Below are 19,334 nucleotides of genomic sequence, written 5' to 3'. Positions count from 1 at the left end.
ATCTCAGTGTTTCCTCTCTGGGTTTCCTGTTAGCTAATTGGAGCCCTCCCATGTGTCCCAGCTGAAAAACTGCATGTTTGTGGTTAAAAATAGGTGCAGCATTTCCTGCTGTGCCATGGACAGGATTTGTTTCTGAAAGACTCCACATTGCTTCTGCTTGTTAACTCAAGCGGTGGCTGCTGCATTGAGCACAATTATGTACAAAATGCTAGCAAAATGCATTATACACAAAATCATTAAAAGGGAAGGTATTTTCATTCCAGTTCTGTAACACTAGGACTCAGTGTTTGGAAAGTGAAACAAGCACCTATAAATGATACACCACCACTTTACACACCATGTTAGTTCTACAGTATATAACTTAAGAAATGCACCTGCTACATGATATCATGTTTTACCAGGTATAATGTCTGTAATGTAGTGTGTACAGTTAAACTGATATTTCTGATATAACTGTGTTTTGCTGCTGCCCCTGTCCACAGCAGGACATTGCCTTGGTTCTTCATTGATTGTCATCCAAGCTAATCCTTTAAAGTATACAGTAGTTCAAAAATGCATAGAACTCCTAACACTTTAGATATTTCCAGGAGGTTAAGTTTTGTTGTGTTGTTTTGATTGAAAGCAGCATTTAAAAAAAAAAAGAAAGAAAAAAAAGCCTATCAGAGGCAGCGTAAGTTATCGTGTTGCTTATTGCTGGAGAGATGATAAACCTTCAGCCGGATGGGCGTGGTTGTGTAGGGTGTAGCTGTGCTTCCTCCATGACCTTGCTGAGTGGACGTTGTTTTCTAATAATATATATATTTGACTTCACAGTTATGTGCCTGGAAAGTGATAATCTGACTTGTAAGACCAATTGGGTGGTTAGATGAGAAGCTTTCTGCTAGTCAGGTGATATCGTATATAGACAGACAAAGACTAAAGACTGAATGAATCTAGCACATGAATATCATGTTGGTAACCGGAGTTTGTTTCCTGATATTGTCAGAGGTTTTTATTCATGTTTTACCTGTATTGTTTTCAGGTACTATGAAGATTAATTTTTAGTTTTTTGTCCAGGCTTGTTTAGCTTGGCAGCAACCAGGGCAGGTTCAGGAAAAGATCACGATTTAGATTGAAATAAGTCAATAATCAAGCAATTTGCAAGCTGATGAGAACAAAATCAGGCACAAGACTGATGCAGGATTTGTTTTTAGGGATTATGGTCCAGTTTAAGTCCAGTTTAAGTAATAGATTCCTGTGTTGGAATCAATGCAAACAATTACAATGATGAATGACTGTAGAATGCTAGTGCTGGATACGTCACTTGGTGTCAAACCAGGTTTTTTCAGGATCCCATCTGATGTGCTGTTGTCTATCTGTCTTTTTGTCTGTCACCTTTGTCCATTTGTATTACTGGCTTTGAGAAATTAATTAGATTTTAGCACACTGAAAAAAGTGATACTATGGATCAACTTAGAAAAATTACTGTAATTTGTTACACCTAAATATATTAGTTTTTCCCAAATTAAATTCATGATCCGGTTGAAAACGTACAGTTTGATTTAATGTAAATACATTTTGTATTTTAAGACAAAGCAAAAGAATTGCTTTCATTCAAAGTAAAAACATTATTCATTCCAAAGACCATAAAATATTTTTTTTTTTTGCTTTTTTTACAGCTTATTTTTTAGTTTGGGAAAACCTTGTATTTACCATTACATCCAATTATAAATTTTACTTTGGAATAAACTAATTGAATTGCTGTAATTCTGTTACACACAATTTTCTCAAGTTAAATTTCTGATTCAGTACATAGTATTTTTTTAACTATACCATAATCAATACATTTTCTTTAGTCACAAGCCAAAGTATTTCTTAATTACATATACAATGATATTTTTTGCCTTTTTAAAAACTGATATATCACCATAAACAACATTCATTCCCCATAATATAGGACTAGAATTCACTGAACTGATTCGCTTAAGAGAAAACTTAAAAAACAGGAAAATTCTCTTCAAAAGACCATTTATTTTCGATGACTTTGAAATAGGCATCACCTCAAACTCGCTATCAGGAGCCAGGAAAGTATGTGGTTTACACATAAAAAATGAAACTTGTGTGTAAAATAAAATAAATTTGGTCTTTTCAACATGTTACTTTTTAAACCTTATGAAACACATCCATTTACATGCACATCTTAACATGTATAACTGGTTGTACTCTTCTTCAAAGCTTGAGATGCAACGGAACAGCCAGTAAGTATAAAAACAGACTTTCTAACAGTCCATCAAATCTTTGTTATCCTTTGGCAAAAACATATGAATATCATTATTTTGAACCATTATAAATGCAAGGAAGCCAAAAAAAATAAATAAATAAACCAAGGAAACACACTGTTGCTATGGATGCAATTATGAACAAAGGCAGTTCAAGAAAAAAAAAGGAACCATTACTAGTGCTCTTGTTGGTCATTCTGAATTTAGCATCATTCACATTTTCAATGTTAATATCAGCACCACAACACGAAGAATTCTGTTAACAGAGAATATCAGGGGTCATTATAAATAAGAGAAAAAACAGCATTTTTAACATTATCCTGGGATGTATTTGAACACAAGCTCAAGATCAACATGATGTATCCAAATGTCTTTCTTTGAGCAACCCCATATTTAGAGCTTGACACTCAGACTGCACACTCTGTGGATCCTCCTCCTCTCTGATGACAAACATTGTGCACTGCTGAAGCTCTCTTTCGGCGTCATCCTTCTCACCAACCTGACAAAAGACAAGAAATTTATTGGATAAAAGGCTACTCTGTATGTACGCACACAAGTCTGTCTCCCCTTTGTGTAGCAGGAAGTGATTTAATCATACAGCAGACGGCCAAAAGACTTTTTCTCTCAGCTGTAGTAAACTTGTAGCGGATAGTTACTCATAGTTTCTGCCTGTGATTTTAGATATTTTCCTTTGGAAGGATGCTCTTGTGACACTCTTGAGTTTCAGTTGAATAAAGAAAAGTAAGTACCATTTCTGTTGTACTTAAACTGTGTTTATTGTGTCGCATCTCAATAAATTCCATACTTGTGTATCTTCAGTGATAGATAAACCCATAGTAGTTCCTAATGTTTCCGCATCTGACCTACTTTAGCTAGTATTTGCATAACACATAAAATTCTTAACTTGTTTAAACGAGTTTCCACACAGGACATACAGTCCACTCAGCGTTCTCCCCAGAAATGTATAGTGTAGTGGCGCACGGTCAGCCGGGGGGTAATCGCTCCTCATTGGGCTCCTCCGGCGCTCCTCACCATCAGCGGGGTGGCGATCGCTCCTCATGGGCTCCCGTAGTTCATAAAATGGCACTGTCTTGTTAGTAGCTTGGCTTTGTGGCGTCGGACCTCGTCAGACACTTGTTGTTCACTAAGAGAAGACAGCGGCAGCCCACAAACACCTGCTATAAAGCAGCTAACATTGAAAATGAGTATAGTGGCACTGAACTAGCAGTATAGGGGCGCAGCGCCATTGTTCCACTGTCTGGGAGAACCCTGCCACTCTTGCGGTTCGCACTTGATGCGAGGAAACAACAATGGCGGACTTCAACGTCGAAAAGAGCGGTCTGACGTAACGTCACATGGTCACGTGACAGGAAAACGTTTGGTTTGAAGTCAAAATACCATTTGAGTAGAAGTGTTTCTTTTAATTTTATCCACAGGTAGTGACATTTGCTTTGAAGCAAACTGAAAACATCAGGTTTCAAAATGAACCCATCATTTTTCATTAGACCAATTTAAAAATACACTTTTAAGGAATGACACAGTAGTTTCACTTTTTTCAGTGCAGATTTGGATAATTGAAGTGTCTTCTCATGACTCTTCAGATGTGAGTGATAGGTATGATGTCTTCAGACGACACTGCCAGTGTGAGAAGCTGCTCAGTGTTAGCAGTGTTTGTACTTTTTGTTTCTCTTTTTTCCCTTTTGGTCCATTGTTGTCTCCTACGCATACCAGGCTCTCCGCGTGTGTCACACTTGATCAATTGGCTCCATGTAGTGTTGTTCCTGGGTTGCATTCCCATGCATTATGTTGAAAACACACTCTCCCGGTGGATGGGGTGGAGGGCACCATAAGTCATAAGAAAGAAACCTCTGTTTGTGCTAAATGTAATCATTGCCATGGCAACAAGGACTGGAATCTCTGATAGAGGCTATTCGTCTATGGAAAACACTATCCTCAACAGTGTGTGTTTGTGCTCTCCTGTGTGGACATGTGTTTGAGTTTGGTAAGTGTGTTATAAAAAAAAATTGTGTGTGTGAACATTTGCACTTTTTGTAATGCTTTGCTTTTTTCCCAATGTCTTATTCTCAGTTTGGAAAATGTGTGTGTGTGTGTGTGTGTGTTTATGAGTGTAGAGTTTTTCCAAACAGAGCACTGGCAAACAGGAAGGCTTGAAAAAAAATCAAAAAATATAGAGTGATCCCTATGTGACTCAATCTGCTGCACATTAAGGAGAGAAATCAGCTGCACAGAACAGCAGAAAGGAGCGTTGTGGTATCGCTAACAGTTCAGGGTCCTGGCTGTCGTGCTACATGCTGTTTTCAAGTGGCTCTCTGTAACAGCTGGGGAGCAGGGTTTAATCCACAGTGTAGGGCTGAATTATGCATTATACTGTGAATATTACACCATGTCTATTTAAATGCTGTGCTTGTCCTGTTGTCTTGATCTACACAGTTTCAGCAGCTATTCAGCAGTAGATGCCACATGGAGAGGAAGAGTGAGAAAGAAAAAACATGTCAATATTATATGCAGACTTTTCTCTCTGCTTCTATTGCAGGTTTAACTGTGTCTTCACAGTAATGTATTTTCTAGGCTTTTAAATGACCTAAATTCTGCCATTTTTTTCCCTCAATCCTTAGGATGGTTACCCAGATAGCAAAATTTGATTGAATCAACATTAGGATATTGTCAGGCTGAAAATTGTAATCAACAACATGACAATCAACATTGAAATAAGGTTGGATTGAATCAACATTGATGTCAGATACTGAAATATACATTGAAAGTGCTCACTATGATCAACATTGAAATAACGCTGAATTTCCCATCAATTCTGACAATGACTCAACCTTTATTCAACTATTATATGATCAGCATTGAAAGAATGTAGAATTAAATCAACATTGATTTATCTATGCATTGCATTATACATTGAAACAAGGTTATTTTTAAAGGTCATTTCAACACTTTTCAACCTTCCTTTGTGTCACTCCCTCCAGGAAATACACGGGACCATGATTCTTCAGTTACAGATGACTTTATTCTTCTCCTTTGTTGTGAACCACCATAAGTCAACGTTGAACTATTAAATACATAGCATATAATTTTAAGACAAAATTTGTATGTGACAGAAATACAGAATATAAACACATATGCTCGATACAGCGTGACAGAAACAAACATACCTTGCTGGCTGCACACAACCGAGAGGGAATGAGTCCACTTCAGAAATCTTGAGCAGTAAATATCTCTGCAAACTTAAGGTTCAAACTTATTTTTGAAGGCTTGCACTCTTCTCCTGTTTCATAACTTTCTTGTTCACTCTTTTCTTCCTGAGCGACACGTTGCAATCAAATTCGTCCCACTTGCAACTCAGGTTGAAAATAAGTTCATTCTTAGACAAATAAAAATTATTATCCATGACAATAAACAGTACAAAAATAAAATATATAACAAATCATTAAATAATTACATTAATAATATTCGTGGCAGTTAAACTTGTATGTTTTTAATATGCCTCATCAAAAAACCCATTAGATTATTTGAATTGTTTTTAAGAAACCAAGGTTGACAACAGTTGCTTTACTGCATGCTCTATGAACAGAAAAAACCCTAACAAAACAGACCATTATTCAGTAAGTTATTTTTTTAAATCTTCAAAAGCAATTATGCTTTTGTACTTTTTTTTAGCACATACCTTTTCATCTTTCATCAGATTTCCTGTCTGGCTTAGCTGGAGAATTATCTATTTGCCCTGAAAATCCAGGGGAAAAAAACATGGCAATTGTCCTTCAGAAATAAAACCACATTCAACATGAACAAACATCTTAATGAATTGTCTGGCTACCTTTGCCCTGAAAATCCAGGGGACACAAACATTACAAATAGGACCCCAGTTCAATATGAACTGAACATAAGAGCACAGTGGCTTTAAAGCAGGCATGTCCAACTATTTCATAAAGGGCTGGTGTGGCTGCAAGTTTCCTCTTCAACCAAGCAGCAGCACACCAGACCTGAATCATTTAATCAACTTATCTCAGTCTTCAGAAACTTAATTGTTCAAACTGTGTGCTCTTGACTGGTTGGGACAAAAACCTGCAGCCACACCATTCACACCAAGCAGCAGCACACCAGACCTGAATCATTTAATCAACTTATCTCAGTCTTCAGAAACTTAATTGCTCAAACTGTGTGCTCTTGACTGGTTGGAACAAAAACCTGCAGCCACACCATTCACACTGGTTCGGTTTTCCAATAATACAGCCCCAATTCTACATCCATAGGCGGATCAGGGCCGGAGTGAAATTTCACCCCTCGCCGCCTCCAATAGATTCATTCTGAGACGGAATTGGTGTACTAAAGCCTGTGTGAATGTGGCTATTGAAACGATGTTGCTTAATTGTAGGGCATTTCAACATTGAAAAATCATCATTTATACTACACTGATTCAACAACAGTTATTCAAAAGTTAAAATGTTAACTGTGATTAAACATTGCATCAACATAGAATTTTCAACCTCAACCAAAAATAACCAGTCTTACCAAAATCCAGCATTGAATTAATGTCTTTTGCTATCGGGTACTGAAACCAGCACTAAATGGGCCCTGGGTCTAAATTATTAAAGAGCGTAATGTTTATAAGCTCTCACGATATTAGAGAAATAAAGACATTCGTCTATGATGCATTTTCACCGTTCTGAATCCACAAGATATCTCTGTGTGTCGCATTTATGAAGGATGGAGGCAGCTCTCTCTGCCTGTCTCTCACACACACACAGACACACACACATCCACCCACCCACACACACACACACACAGGCACACACCCACACACACACAGACAGGCACACACACACACAGACTCTGCTCTCAGTGACAATGTTGGAGAAACACAACTGCTTAAAAGTCCAGTTACACTTTACTGAAGTTGATGTGGACAATGCTTGATGCCACACGGTAACATGAATATGTCTTTACACACACCTCATCAAAGTACACACAGGCTCCCAATAACATTTCAGTGTCAGTTCATTGCTGAGTTACTAGGCTAATCAAGCATATGAAGTACCAAACCACAACATTGTTTTTTGTCAGGGTCTAATCAAAAGAGCATACATGCACATTTGGGCCATTCATGAATTCATAATTACAGTTTTTCTCGATTGTTTACACACACAAACTGGTACTTGAGACACAATGACCACAAAATGTAACTCATGCACCAACCCCCTGAACCAATTCTGCTAAACTATAAGCACAATTCCTGCTTTACACTCAAATTGCAGTTCTAAAACACACTTTTTTCAAAACACTACACACAATTCTCTGCATTTGGCACAATTTTCATGGAGAAAATCTCTTGTTTTCACAAGGAGCACAATGTCATTCAAAATTCTAAAGTCAATTGCCCTACTATGCACACTGACTCATCACATAGGCAAACACCTGTCACACAGTTTTACAATTAGCAATCAGAGCTTTAGCATAAAAGGCCAGCAGGTGAGCTCTTCTGTTTTGGAGCAATGGGTGCCAACATTGGAAACAGAGGCAGAGCCAGAGGAGTGAGAGTAATGAGAATAGGTAAGAAATCTACTCTCACTAGAAAATTGCAGTACTGCATATCAATACAGTACTCAGTGAGTACAGTGGTACAGTATTGCCTGTGGACTGTTCTGTTGACTGTAAAAATAAAGTATGTTTCAAGTATTTGGGAAATGTATTCCTAATTTGTATTCCTACACAGTATTTGCTGTATTTTACTATTTGTATTGCAGAACTGAAAGATTACCAACACAAGGTGGATAAAATATATTTGCTACCATGTATTTGTGTGTCCTGAGTATAAAAACAATATTCTCAAATATTTTACAACACAGTCATGTATGAGCTGTCTGTGTGTGTGTGTGATTTTTGATTTGTGTGTAGAGTTCTGAGAGTATGAGGCATGCTTTCAGAAAATGTGTGTAAACAATCGAGAACAACTATAATACCAAAAAAGAGATATTAATCACCATGAGACTCTTAAAATATATCCACAGAACCAAGTAGCAGATCGATAAGATGTATCAATAAAAGTAGTCACACCATTCAAATCTTAACAATACCAATCCCTATTAACTTGTCATTTCATACAGTTTTTGCCTGTTGCTTGAACGCGTTTTGCTAAACTTGGCTCATGTGTCAAATTGAAACTCTGCTATCAAAACGAAACAGTCCTTGGTCAAAATGTCACCCTGATGACAAAATGATACCCACTTGCATCATATGAATGCACTTTCAGACCAGCAGCAACACACTAGTCTACTTTATATAAAACACTGCAGTCTTTCATTTTCACTGTTTTTATTCAGTCCCACAGAAGGCATGTTTTCACAACAACCACAAAATGAGATACTCAATTCAAAATCATTACATTACAGTAGTGGATTTTACAGTACAGTAAATTCAGTTAAAGCAAAAATAAAACAAAAATAAAATGAAAAACACACTACTGTAAACACAGAAAAACACAATTGTGCACAAGTGGGTTTATGGATCCTGCCGTCTGTTGGGGTCTGGCCACAGGATCTCATCAACATTACAAGCAATGTCTTCTCTCGCTAAGCATGGGGGAAAATATCCCCTTCTGTGCCGAATCCATCCCTGGATTGACCATACCTCAGTGTCTCCGCAGGCCTGTTCCATTGCCTGCAGAAGAGGCATGTGGTTGGCGGTCATATATGCGCCATCTCCAAGCAGAAAAAAATTCCTCTATAGGATTTAGAAATGGCGAGTAAGGGGGCAAGTACATAACTTTGAATTGATCATGGTTGGTGAACCAGTTCTGGACCAGAGCAGCCTGATGGAAACTAACATTATCCCAGACAACATCAAATCTGGGCTGTCCATGCATGGCCTCTTCAACCACGTCCTGGATTTTAAATAGATGTGTTTTCCCAATGGTACCCTGAGATTTCATTTTTGAACTATGTGTCTTATGTATGACATAGTGTGTAGTGTGCAGGAGTAAGTGTGTTACAGAATTGCAACTAAAGTGCAAAGCAGCGCTTTTGTTTAAGGTATGCTTACACTTTGATTAAGGTATAGTAACAACAACTTCAAGTTATGTTACTTTGGTTTAAGCATGTGACTATAGTGTTCAAGCAATGGGTAAAAAATGTAATGCCACATCTGTCTGCTTGTTGCAGTCATATATTTCATTTAATGTTTCCACATGTCAAGAACGTAATCCACATGTGGCAAAGAAAACATTTGTATGTAATTTGTGCAAGAAATGTAAATATCTTGAGTGGATCTTTTTATTCCAATGTGAAACAAAGCCAATCACTTGTGACAATGTCCCGTTCACATCTGATATTTTATTTCCACATGTGGGATTTACATGTGATGTAGCAACATTTTGATGTGCTATGTGAAAATAGCCAACAACACATGAAAATATTCAATTAACATGTGGAATTGTGAGCACATGTGACATTTCCATTGGGACTAGTGACTATATGATGATTTATGACTAGAAAATAAGCCTGTCGTTTCCTAGCCGACACAACTTCTTTGACGAGTCTTTATGAATCTTCCAAATGATTTAAAAACACATTTAAACATGTATTTGCTCTTGCAGGATGATTTCAATCTCATTTTAAATGGGTACAGTGTATTTGCAGACTTTGATAAGGCATCACATTGAGCCATTACTCTCTGTGCAGCTTGTAATTGGAATTATGTCATATTGTCCCTCAACAACATTGCAACAATACTAAGCGACAGCTTATTATTCTGTGTTGGTTTTGATACGAACTATGTTACAGGTTCATTTGGTGTCGAGTTGAAAACAGCATCAGATCATTTGTAATGTTTGACAGCTGACGTCAACAAGCCTCTGGCTATCTACTTCAATTCCACATAGTGAGGTTTGATTACATGTAAACAGAAGGCAGATAACAAGAACTCAGTCTGTCGGCGTGTTCATGTAATTGGATGTGTGTACCTGAAAAGTTATCCAGTTAGAGATCACATTTATGAAGCCGGGCAAGAACCAGCTGGTTCAGTCATATAAAAAATACATCATTATCTTGAAGTCAAAGTGTGCAAATTAAAACGTTACACAAACTGTTTCTAGTGCTCCATCAGGGGACAGCATGAGTTCCTGCTCACATCATGTATTTTTTGCTGCTATTCTACTTAATGTATCTGAATAAAGAGCCTCCACGATCAGATATGTGGAAACTTTCCTTATATTGCCACTTTATTTTTCTTTAGGTTCAATTGTCAGTTTAAATTGTGAGAACATTGTGCTTGTGGTCTGGTTAAGTTTAGGCACAAAAACCACTTGGGTTAGAAAAGATCATATTTTGGCTTAAGTGCAGTTTTGGTTGCCACAAACATGTCTGGGAAACATCCTGAGGTCTTGTCAAAAACAACAGGTTCATAATTCTTCCCACCTGAAACTCCACCACCATCGCCTCCACCAGAAAAGTTTGCTCATAAAAATGTGACATGTTTTTCTTCTAAATGTCAATTTGGTAACAAACCTGTGACACATACACAAGTAAGATAATCAGTGGTTTGCAGAAATGTTAATGGACAACATTCTGTAGACTGGACTGCCACTGTGTAGTTCAGGAGAGAGGCTGGGGAGCTCAATAAGACATCCGAATTTACATAATAACAATCCTAATTTTCTTAGCATGTATCCTCATCCTCTCTGCTACTTTCTGCCATGATCGAGAGTCGTTACTCTGAATTCGAATGCATACAAAGTTAACTTTTGTGTTATTCAGCTCCTCAGTAAAATTGCCACTATCATTCCTTCCTCCTCCTTTCAGCGTCAGAATCTCATTGGACAATTTTTTTAAACATTGGCCAGTGTGGAAAATCGGCTCAGCACCTCTTTAACTTGCGTTTGTGAGAGCTGCTGGACATATTGCTGTGTTTCTGGAGAGCTGGAAAAACGGACAATGGGACAGTCGAGTAGACTGACTTGTAAACTGTTGTCCAAGCATTGAAAACAATGGGAGAGGGTGTTTTTCATTTTTGCCCTGAAGATAATCAATATCAGAGGGAAATGGAAAGAAAACTCCAATACACATAACTGTACTTCATTTTAAGAGTATTTGAGAGTTTTTACCGATATTTCAAAGTCAAGCAAAGACTTTGAATTTCATAAGCAGGACCATAGTAAATCATAAAAGCAGACAGAAAGAAAAAGACGGAGAGGTATGAAAACATGCTTGCATCAGTCAGGATTCATCACTACAGGTCTCCTTTCCATGAAAACACTAAGTTGCAGAAATAACTCTTCCAAAGCAATCCTCTACTGTCGGATTCAATTTTGAGTGCAGAATGGAGGCTTAATGACAGTCTGGGAAGCCAGCCCATAATCAATCCAGTAATCATGGGTACGTTTATACCACTGCAATTAACCTCAAGTGTTCAATCAAAAAATATTGGAGCAAGGAGAAAAATACCTTTTTCAGTTGTCCTTATCAGCTGTTTGCACAGCCTGTCTTCTCCTCCTGCCTCATTCACCTTTTCTCTCTGTTGATTAAGTCCAAATGTTTGAGTCTGCTGTCGTGACCAGATGCCAAGCAATATTTCTCCTTTTCAGCTTTCATGCCAAAAGAAAATGATCAAGCTCTTTTTTTCTTTCTAAATCCAGTGTACATTGCATTGTGTGTGACAAAAAAGAGAACAGAGCAGTCTGATGCTGTTATGTTCCAAGATACATTTTAAAACATCAAAATATTTACTATGATCCAAATTCAAGAAGATGAAAGAAATGCTGTCATCTTGTTATGTTGGGATGATTTGTGGCTTCACTAACTTTATGTAGCATACAGCTATTGAATGAGCACTGTGGAACTTCTGCATCTGCTGGAAGCCAGTAGTTAGCAGACTCCATTTCTAAACTAACAATAGCTACTGTTGCTCACTATGAGTATAGCTGAGAGAGGTACACGAGAACATACATAGAGTCACATCCTTTGGACTGGTTTGGAAAACCTGACCTGAGTCCTTCCCAAGAAAAACAGTCCAGCAGCTGTAATTGTCCACAGGCTTGTATAGACAACTGAGATAAATGAGGAAGGTTTCATTTGGCATGCCATGTTACAATCTGCTCACAAATGGCCAATAAAAATGTAATTGATGCATATAAATTGCTACCAAGTGTTACATTGAGCCCCCCTGCATACTACAGGTCCCAAAATCCTGGAGGCAGCAAACGTTCCCAGAACAGTTAGTTGTCAGAAACATAACTAAAGAGCAGCTGTTTGCAGTGCAGCCACACAAAATCATGTTGTTTGAATAAAAGACGTCATTCAATAATGTAGTTCTTTCTATCATGCAATAATCACCCACAATCTGAGTTTTCACTATCTGCACTACAGCAGAACACAGTAAAGTTGTAATCTGCCTGGTGATCCCCACCCTCCTCTTCTCATCACCATCACAACACTTGAATGAATGCTTTTTTTTTCTTCGATGCAGCTCTCTGTGCCTCCTTCTTTTCTTCAAGTGCTCCTCATTGCTTGGCATGTTTGGTAATATAAACCAGTGTTTCTCAAACTTGTTTTGACAAGGCAAGCACCACTTACCAATAATTGAGAATCATCATTGTCTCTGGTGCCATCTTAATGGAAAGAATGGCAACATAAGTTTAGCAATGCCTGGTTCAAATCTGGAGAATTTCAGTGTCACATGACGGACAACAGCTGTTCATTTTTGACATGAATTATAAATATGTTATGCATATATTGTCACAAAATGCTCACAATGTTCAGTTACTTTGCAAAGGCACACAAAGTCTGATAACACAGCAGAAGAGCCAAAAATGTTTTCATTTGTGTACAAGTTGATATATTAACAAAACAATTCCACCCAACTCAATAGGAGGCTTCAAAGTCACTCACTTTGGTATACAGTTTGTGACACTTAATTTAAAACATGATATTTCACCAGATTTACTTGTGGACCACTGCTCAAGCTTATTTTCTCTTTTACTGCATGGTGGAGGAGGAGAGACATGGGTTACTGACTACACTAAATACTTTCTAACAGTGATTATGGTTGGAATTTAGAGCTAGAAAGTAACGCTTATGACAGCTTTAAGTCACTACCTTAAAGATCAAAAGCTGTTCAAAGCTTTTGGATTCGTCATACCTGGTGGGTGTGATGGTGGAAACCATTTTTTTCCTTCGCCTTAAAGCATCAAGTCTTTACAACTTCAACATACAATTTCCCATCTACACCAAAACGCACACACATGAAGACGGTGTTGCCCCGAATATGTCTCAGCATCAATTCTAAATCAGCCATTTTGATTTTTGGCCACCATTTTGAAGATCAGCGGGCTTACTTATGAAGTCTCAGTGTCTGAAATGGGTGCCTAGTGTCTTTCAATTGGTTGTCTATAAAGGTGTCAGCACTCTATGATCAGCATGCTGTGTTAGGAAGCCTTGGGTGCTGAAAAGGGCACTTAGTCTCTTCCAGTGTTGTAGGAAAAAGCATAACAGCGTTGCTGAATGAGGGAACATAATGATGACTGAGCTCATGGCCCACTGATGAAAGTTCGTGCATTGGTGTTATTCTGTGGCGACATTCCCAGGAAAAATGTCCCAAGTAGTGCACAGTTGACATGTTCTCCATCATCCCTCAGTGGTTGGTCCACTACAGGGGCAGGAGACAATGCAAGACACTCACTCATCCCCTCACTTGTGTGTGGAGCAGTGTACAGTTTTGTTCTTTGTCTCTGATAGCATTGCTAGTAAATGTTGCTTTGACTGAACAAACACTGAAAAGATCGATGATGATAAATCGAGTGCAAGAAACGTCTGATGAGCAAAACTGTTTGGCTCTCCGCCAAAGGCACATGGATATTTATATATATATATATATATATAGAAACAGACTTGAAGATTTATATTTGGTCAAACTGGTGATAAGTGCTGATACACACACACACAAGTATATATATATATATATATATATATATATATATATATATATATATATATATATATATATATATATATATATACTTGTGTGTGACCAAATATAAATCTTCAAGTCTGTTTCTTTTTGTGTTTCAGGTTTGAGCTTGCCTCGACAATAGCATGACCAGAGCTGCAGTGACTTTCTCTTATTGCGAAACTGATTATACGGATATTATTGGATCATAGAAGTTCAGCTAAATGTTGATGCAGGTATCTGTATCAGGAAGTTTGCGCTTGATGGAGTAGTGGCAATTAAATAGTGAACAGCAGAGAAGAGGTAGAAAGGATTGTGAAGAAAACAAACCTCCGTGTTGAAATCAAAGAAGCTTTTTGAAATGAGAGCAGATGCAGATCTATTGCAAAGCAGTTGAAAGAGTAGAGTGAGGAGTTTGTGAGGAGCTGTATGTCCCTCAATGTAGCGAAAGAATAACAATGACTTACGTGCAAATGCAGAATGTGCTTTCTGCAGAAAAAGTTACAAAAACTGTTCTTTTAAACCAAGAAATGATCGTGTGAAGCAGGCCCAACTAGAACCAGACAGGTTTGACACCGAAAAATGTGATGGGAGAGCTGCTGGATAATAGACTCTCCTCACTGACACAGATGAGGATCCTTATCTGAACTTTTTTAGCAATAAGGAGTGATAGCCAGCATTTCAGATTGTCAACTGACTCACACAAAACAACACTCTTGTTGTGAATCAGACTACTGTAACCCAATATGGATGAGATAAACGCTTTTAGTGCAATGAACAGATTAAATACAAGCCCAGTATCATCAGTATTAGTACTAGTAATGTGTGGCTGATGATAACAATGTCAGTGTCAGGAAGGAAATACCACAGTGGACTGAACCCAACAACTGAATGTAAAATACTCAACACACTCAACACAATGAACCCAATGAACACAGTGAACTACAAAACTGTTATGTTACACCAAAATATCAGTCAGTTGATTTTGTAATTAGCGTGGGTTCATGGGAGTTGCTGTCTTCGCTGTTAAACAACATTCTGACTTGTTCACCACAAAGAAATGTTGTATTTACGTTTAACCAATTTTGACCAATTGAAATACACTGTAATAGTTTGAACCAAACCCCCACGAAGAGCACCAGCCTCAGAATCCAATGCCCATAATTACAGCCTTAAAAATACTTTTCCCCTTAAGTTTATATCTTGAAAGGAGTGGCTGTAAAACTGGATAATTTCAAAAGTTCACCTTAAAAATTCAATTGAGTTATCAACTCACCCTCACCCTGATGGAAACTCAGGTGAAGTTTCGTAGTCTACCAAACATTTTTGGAGCTTCACAGCAAATTGACAACAAACAACTGTAGTAGATGTGGACTACAAAAGTAAAGTGAAGCCACCGAGCAAAGTGGACTATTAGATTGAAGTTGTATGAGCTAAAAAGTTTTAACAACTTAATACTTACATGCCTACTTTAATTGCTGGATTGTTATTTAAGTGACAAAGTCACTTTGTCAGACATTACACTGTACAACTCATCCAATGTATTCCAAGTCTCATGAACTCCTAATCACAAATCTATTTGAAAAAACAGTTTATTAGCTTGATCCATGTGCAAGCTTGTGCACCCATTTCAGACTGTGCACACTGACAGTAGGAGTTACAGTAAAGATTAGGGTGTAAATTTGTAAGCTTTTCAAATCATTTTGGGGTCTCAGGGGTTGGTTGCGGTGGATTGAATTGTATGGAGCCATTTGATGTTTAAAACATGGCCCATCTACTTCAGGTGTTTAGAAGAATGCTGCAATGCTGTTTTGCTAGTAGATAATGACTGAATTTTCATTCATAGGTGAACTTATCCTTTAAGGTCTCTGCAAAAATCTTCAGATGGGTCACTTTGGAAAGAGAAAAGGACTCTTTGGTTTAACCACTCACAGCTCATGCCCACTCTAAGGCTAATGCATGTGTAAGGGGTCACAACTTGATTTTATTTGAAAGGTCATCAGCCAAAAAAGGACCGAACTGACTGCTATGACTGCAATCACAGATGAATAAAATCCTCCTCCTCCAGGTTAATGATGTGACCAGAGCTAATTTTAGCTTCAAACTGCAACCGTAGCACATTATTCACCGACTCAAGAATTCACTATGTGCATGTCACACACCCACAGATTTAGTATCACTGTGCTATGGTCTGCTGTGAATTATTGCTTCATTATTCATCTTTGCAGATTGCCAAGTGCAGTGTTGACGTGGTCTGAGTCAACCCAAACAGGTGAGCAGGGCCAATGTGTGACTCACTGCACTCATGTTCTTGTTGGGCATTTGTACAGATTTGTCATAACTAAAATATGTCAAGTTCTAGCTTTGCATACACTGTTATGCATGAGGGTCATATGTACAGATATGTTTTCAAAATGGAATTATTAGGAAATAGGAAATATTCCTTTTTCTCTAAATCTGTCCGACACATGACCACAGTTTCCCATTTAGAAAAGGCACAAAAGTAGCCAGTTGGCGAGCAGACACTAAAAAGTCGACCATTTGGGAAAGAGCCAGCACTGGTGGGAAAGACTTTTGTCAAGCCTTTGATTGTTGCTAGAAAAAGATGGTGGTTGCCATGTTTCCAAGATGTTTTAAAAAGTCAGACCATGTGCGTAATATTTCCAGGTTGCATATTTTACATTTTCCATTCGAAGCAAATGAGGGGACAGAGAAACTCTCATCTTCACTCTCTTAAGTTAAAACTTCAGAGTGACGTTGCTCATTAAGATTTTCTTGCAAAAGGGAGTAAATAGGGCAGACTGGAGACGCTGTGGGAGATGTGACAAATTAATTCTGCAGTTTGACAAGACTGTTTTGCGGTCCAGCAATGGGAAGGCTTAAGGAACTGACAGAGATCAAACGTGATTACAATGCCAAGCAGTTTATTGTTACTAATCAAAAGTGGAACCATTGTGGTTGGGTTATGCACCAGCACTAGTGCAGCTTCAGAGGCTAAGTTTACTTTGGATAATAGAGTTTGCTGTTTTAACTCATGTATAGGCCATTTGAACTCAATTACCTGGAGCTTTTGAACATACTGAACACCTACAATTGTGTATAAAATGTCTGTTCTAGGCCATTACAGCAGAATAAAAACAGCTGTCAAATCAACTGTTCTTCTGCTAATGGAAAGTTAGTGAATGTGTGGTGTACTGTAGTGTGATGTTCAGAGTTGAGTGTCTGTATTGGCTCAGGCCACTGGCCTCTTGCCCTTTTTTGGCTTAAGTGTTCCTTTCCTTTTTTGTGTGTGTGTGTTTAATTGAGCTGCTGCGTGACTCTCAAAATGTCTGTGCATGACTCTGCAAGAGCAGATGATGAGTGGGCAGTAATGTGATGTCTGGTCTCATAAAGCCACACCTCTGCTCATGCCAAGACAAATGGGGAGGTTTGTTGCAAAAGGGTAACAAGGCCAAAATCATCAAATTGTGTTAAAGCAAAGCTCAGCACTGGTGCTCAGTTCATTATAAAGTAATCATCAGAGAGAAACACCAGGTAGAAACAGCAAAGTATGATTTTCTCTGACACTCTGGTGAAGTCCATATGGAGCACTGAAGCACAAATTACAATGGCGAGCAGGAAAACACAACAAGAAACTGGAAATCAAATTAAGACTAGAGCTGCAAGCAGTTATGAATGGGGGCCAAGCCCCAGCCCCGCACGACTCAGACCCCGCGCACCGCAGAGCACACGGAAGTTTGCCCAAAGGATGACGGGCTTGGGGCAAAAGTGAGGACACAGGCCAGCGTCTGAGCCGTGGTCTTCGCTGTAATGGGAAGTGCACTGGAAGTGCAAAAGGCTAAATGCGTGCTAATTTGGACTTGTTGTACAAAATCATGCCAAATTTGACCAATTGTTACTGAACTATATGGCTAGCCTCAGGAGTGACCCCACATCAGTACTGTTTAATTACATTTGTATTATTGCAACAAAAAATGAGAGTGACAAGGAAAAATGTGTTTATGTTGATTAGTGTGTGGTGACTTAACAAAGGAAAAGTGCAGCATAAGTGGGCATGTTCTATGTCAGAAAACGCAGCTCTACTCTGGGAACATATGGATATAAGGTTTGTGAATGTGTTCTTTAAAATGTGGAAGTTACAGGCAAAAACGCGATTGCATCCATTATAGCGCCACCTAGTGGAGTACATAATTTGCACATTTTTTGACCGAGCAAAATTCTTTTGATAATTTTAGATCAGGTCCAGCTGAAGAGTGTACGTGCCAAGTTTCATGCAGATCGAACAAAATCCCAAGGAAGAGTCTGAAAAAGTAGGTTTTCCAGTTTTTGCGATTTTGCAAAAACACTTTCAATTGGAAGTGGCCAAGCAAAGTGATTCAGCTCCTTTCAGGGAATCTGGGGAGGATTTTGAATGTGTGTACGGTGTGGGAGTTATAGGCAAAAACGCGTTGGCCAAGGTTATAGCGTCCTCTGCAGGCGGATATATGTAGTTTGTCTGGACCAGCCCTCCAAATTGCACCGCCCTCCCTTGCACGAATTAGCCTGCAGCACGACTTTTAGCGGGAGAAAAATTAAAATCTTTACAATTACAGTAGGGTTCCTAGCACCGCTGATCCTAGGAAACGCATCTGCTTGCATACGCGTTCCCTCAGCCCCTCGGGCTTGGCCCCCTAATTACAATAGGGTTCCCAGCACCGCTGGTCTTAGGAAACGTGTCTTCTTACATACGTGTTCCCTCGACCCCTCGGGCTTGGCCCCCTAATAAACAAAACAACCGCTCTGTTAAAAGTGTAGGTCCATGCAGCCCTCAAGGCTTTCATCATACAAAATTGATAGATGCAAGCCAATCTAAGGAAGAGTAGGGCAGGTCTTACAAGAAAAGCAGTAGGATCCAAAGTAACACATGAATGGCACTTTGACTTACTGTTAAAAAGATGAACAGTGTGTCCAGGCACTTCTGGTTCCCTCATCCCACAGTCAATGTTTTTTTTTTTTTTTTTTTGTTAAATGATGAAATAAGGTCTGTGGTTACTACAGGCTTAAGATGTTGGAAGGTTTTCTTCTACAACATTAAATACATAAATAAATGTCCCACAATTTAATTATAATGAG

The 19,334-nt window shown here is 38.5% G+C and overlaps 1 protein-coding gene and 1 long non-coding RNA gene across 3 annotated transcripts in view; one reads left to right on the top strand and one right to left on the bottom strand.

The window, feature by feature from the left end:
• The window catches only part of kcna4 (potassium voltage-gated channel, shaker-related subfamily, member 4), an 89,994-nt gene that overhangs the window by 34,936 nt on the left and 35,724 nt on the right, over positions 1–19,334 (top strand). The window lies entirely within an intron of this gene.
• LOC119017926 lies at positions 5,083–6,246 on the bottom strand. The gene is made up of 4 exons (XR_005074599.1): positions 6,103–6,246; positions 5,953–6,009; positions 5,441–5,512; positions 5,083–5,337 (listed from the first exon to the last, which is right to left on the bottom strand). It is a non-coding gene; the product is annotated as an uncharacterized LOC119017926 (long non-coding RNA).

The sequence above is a fragment of the Acanthopagrus latus genome, chromosome 4 (genome assembly GCF_904848185.1).
Source record: "Acanthopagrus latus isolate v.2019 chromosome 4, fAcaLat1.1, whole genome shotgun sequence".
Taxonomy (NCBI): domain Eukaryota; kingdom Metazoa; phylum Chordata; class Actinopteri; order Spariformes; family Sparidae; genus Acanthopagrus; species Acanthopagrus latus.
The sequence above is the reverse complement of the archived record's forward strand: the minus strand, read 5'-3'. Positions and strand labels throughout refer to the sequence as shown.